Below are 4,032 nucleotides of genomic sequence, written 5' to 3' on the forward strand. Positions count from 1 at the left end.
CTCACTCCATGATGCTACAGGCTCACTCTACCTGCAGCTGGGGTCTTCTCTCATGTGTTCCTGATTCAAAAGGAGACTTGCCAATTGGGTTGATTTTCAGTTGGAGTATCCTAGTAAAAAATAATTTGCATGCTGCAGTTTCAAAGCTCCAGAGCATGGATTCTCCAACCTTTTAAAAGGATCAAGAGAAAGCAAAAATATGGCTTTGAGATAGACGATCAGCCATGATCATGTTTAATGGCAGAACAGGATCAAAGGGCCAAATGGATTATCCCTGCTCCTAGTCTCATTATTAAACTCTGAACCCATATTCTCATACTCATAATGCTAACAGATTTCACAATTACAAGTGCATTTTATTAAAATGGTTACTCAATTTATCTCTCACCAGAAAGTTTTATAAGATGTTAGTTTTTTTTTAATCTATGTCTACGTTTTGTGAAATGATCTATATATAAATAGACCTTTAGGCAACTGTGCAAACTCAGTTTCTCCTTCACCAGCCTCCTGCTGTTACCCTCCATCCCTTAGCCCTTCACACGCACATGAATGCAGTCTAGGTGGAGAATGATTGACACAGTCTGAATGACCTTAACTGGACTTGATTTCCAGATTCAAGCCTTTCGCATTTGATCGGCATTCCCCAAGTGCGGACCAGTCCATGGAACCAGCACCACAAAGCCAGCAACTGCAGCAAGCCAAGTGGCGAGAAATCTAGCAGCACCAAGATTCTCATGAAAAGATGTTTCAATTCCCTTTCACAGTTCACGGAATTTGCTGCTTGTTGTTCTCACTTCCTTCAGTTTGTGGGGAAACGAATGTGAACACTTCGGCCATCTTGTTTGAGGTGTCTAAAAGGTGTCTGCCTGGAATAACTCTAGGAAAGTGAGGGGCGAAGACTGTTAAATCTCTCTCATCTTATTTTAATGGGCCTCTGGTGTTTGACCCTGCACCAGGCTCAAAGATTTAGCTTTTGTTTCGTAGGAAAACACTGGGCGGTTTACCTTTAAAAAAAGATTGTGACCTAATTCACTTTGTTTCAGCCTCTGTCAGGTACAGGGTGCCCAAGAAAGCCCTTGAATGGAACTGAAGTGGCAGCTTAAGGTCTTGGTCACTGGATTGAAAACTGTCGTCAAGCCTTCCCACCCCAGACTCAGTCAGAGGGAAGCTAGAAGGCATTGGGATCTCCACTCTACACCATCTCCCCTGAGCTTATCCTCCACCCTTCTTGGAAGCCAGCTTCAAGGGGTATTAAATTCTGCCTCATGTCTCCATTTCTGGAGTCTATCATTCCCAAATACAGTCCTCAATCTAGCGAAACATTTTCCAATTCAAGTAAAGTTTTTAAATATTCATTATCCCTCACTTCTCCACCATTTAGTGTTTCTCTGCTGTCACAAGCAACAATATCATAGCATTCCTCAGCTCTCTCCTGGCCCTCACAGCATAGGAATCTCCACGTCTCCTCAAGTATTTTGTTGCCATGCTTATATCACACTGAACCCTGTCCTGATCTTTATCCAGCACTTTTGAAAACACTTAATTAAACCAATATTCACCTACGCTACAATCCAGCTCCACGCACCCATTACTCTGTGTGGAAAATAACTTTGTTTAATCACATTTTAAGCATGTTAATTTTGCATCTCTCTACTCTGTTTCTGTGCTCATAAACCAAGTAATATAGCCTGCCTTTTAATTACTTCCCAGCTTTTGCCGCTTTCCTGATCACTGGGACTCCCACTGGTTACACCCACATCAGGAACCCTTCACGACCACATCCAAGTGGCAGATTTCCAGCAATACCAACTTGATTTGGCAGAACCTTTCATTCCCTGAACTCCTTGCAGATTAATTAAAAGAAAATGGATGTTATGCCAAAGCAGGAGATGAGGTAACCAAAAACCTCTTCAAAGAGCTGGGTTTTAGGAGGGTCTTAAAGAGCGAGAGGTGGCAGGGAGTTTCAACATGTGCAGCTGAGGTTGCTAATGGCTCAGCCTACAATGGCAGTTGAAGGGAGAAAGAGCATGCAGTCAGCAAAGCAGTTTGTTTATGGGTGATAGGACTGAGGAAATTACAAAGACAGAGAGTGATTGCTGACACCAACAATTACGTGCCACTATGCCTGCACGATGAATCAGTCTGAAGGTGACATAACCAAACAATAAATTCAGTCATAGGAGTGGGATTGGCTGGAGAGTGGAAGAGGTTGAAGCAATACAATGCAGGCTGGATGAGCCTGTCACAGTGTGTAGGAGACGGATGGAATTGCTGGCAAAGCATAAAGTTATGGCAGCAGCAGACAACAATAGTCTTTCCAATGCTTATCTGGAGAAAATGGCAACTGTCCTTAGACTTGGTGATGAGCAAGCAGCCTGACCATTCAGGGACAGCAGGGGCACTGAGAGATGTGGGAGGTACCAGCTAGGTCCGTGTGAAAACCTAAAACCCTGGACTGGATTTTCAACATAGGTCAACCTCCCAAAGTGGCTATTGAACCGAATTTTTAATTAATATAGAAACATTTTGGAGGGAGGCAGTTTCCATGTTGAAGTGTCCTCTCAGTGTGTATCTTCCATAATAGACCACTGCTTTCCTCAATGTTGGTAGCTTCTGAATAACCCTGCAGCTTTATGAGCCTACCCACCATTTTTAATCAGGCAGGTGATCAAATTCCATAACCCTCTCCCTCATAAACCCCTCCTAGCAAATGTCTCCCCTCCATCATTGTGGACAAGCCCCTCGACAATCCTGGGCTTCAGGAAAGTACGTTACTGGAAGTAACAACTGCCTACCCACCTTCTGGTGAATAAAGCTGGAGTGTTTAAGGTGGTAGTGGGAGAGCATTTTAGTGATGGTGGCTACAGCAACATACTTTTTAAGTTTGTTTTGGAAAAGAGAAAAGATGTTCTGAAAAAAAAGGGTTTTAATTGGGGGAAAGCAGATTTTATTTAAATAAGGCAGGATCTGGCCAAAGTAAACATTTTATTCTGAGTAAGTCAACAGTGGAACAGTGGAGGCCATTCAAAATTGATTTGGCGAGAGTACAAGCCCAGCGTGTTCTCTGTAGGGTGAAATGTAAGAGCAACAAGCCCAGAGAACCCGAGGATATCTAGGCCAGTGAGTCTCACCATCAGTCGTCGGGAAATTATTGGAGAAAATTCTGAAGGAGAGAATTAATCTCTACTTTGAGAGGTAAGGTTTGGTCAAGGATAGTCATCATGGTTTTGTCACAGGGAGGTCATGCCTAACAAATTTGACTGAACATTTTGAGGAGGTGACCAGATGTGTAATGAGGGTAATGCAGTTGATGTAGTTTATATGAAATTAAGCCAAGCCATTGACAAGGTCCCACATAGGAGACTGATAAAGAAGTAAAATTACATGGGATCCAGAGTAACTTGGCAAGTTGGATCTAAAATTTGCTCATGGCAGAAGACAGAGTGAGGTGGTAGAAGGCAGTTTGTGTGACTGGAGACCAGTGTTCAGTGGCGTACTGCAGTGATCAGTGCCGGGTTCCTTATTGTTTATGATATTATAAACAGCATAGAGGAATATGTAGGGGGGTAATAAGTACGTTTGCGGGTGACGTGAAGGTTGGCCGGGTAATTGACAGTGATAAAGAAGGTCTTGGATTACAGGAGGGCATGGTCAGATTGGTCAGATGGGCAGATCAGTGACAGATGAATTTTACACTGAAAAGTGTGAGGTGATGCACTTTAGAAGAAGTGACAAGGGAGTACTCAATGAATGGCAGGACATTAGGAAGTTCTGAGGAACAGAAGGATTTTGCGGTGTTTGTCTATGTCAGGAGTTTGCCCTGAAGGCAGCAGGATGGTTTAAGAAGGCAGTCGTGGCATAGATTATTAGAGCAAGAAAGTTATGTTAGATCTGCACAAAACTTTGGTTAAGCTACAGCTGGAGTACTGTATCCATTTTTTTGTCACCGCATGGATGTGATTGCTAAGGAGGGAGTGCAAAGGAGATTTACAAGATAGAATGGAGCATTTTAGCAATGAAGAAAGGCTGGAT

Source organism: Rhincodon typus, chromosome 2 (genome assembly GCF_021869965.1).
Source record: "Rhincodon typus isolate 14 chromosome 2, sRhiTyp1.1, whole genome shotgun sequence".
In the NCBI taxonomy this organism is placed as follows: Eukaryota; Metazoa; Chordata; class Chondrichthyes; order Orectolobiformes; family Rhincodontidae; genus Rhincodon; species Rhincodon typus.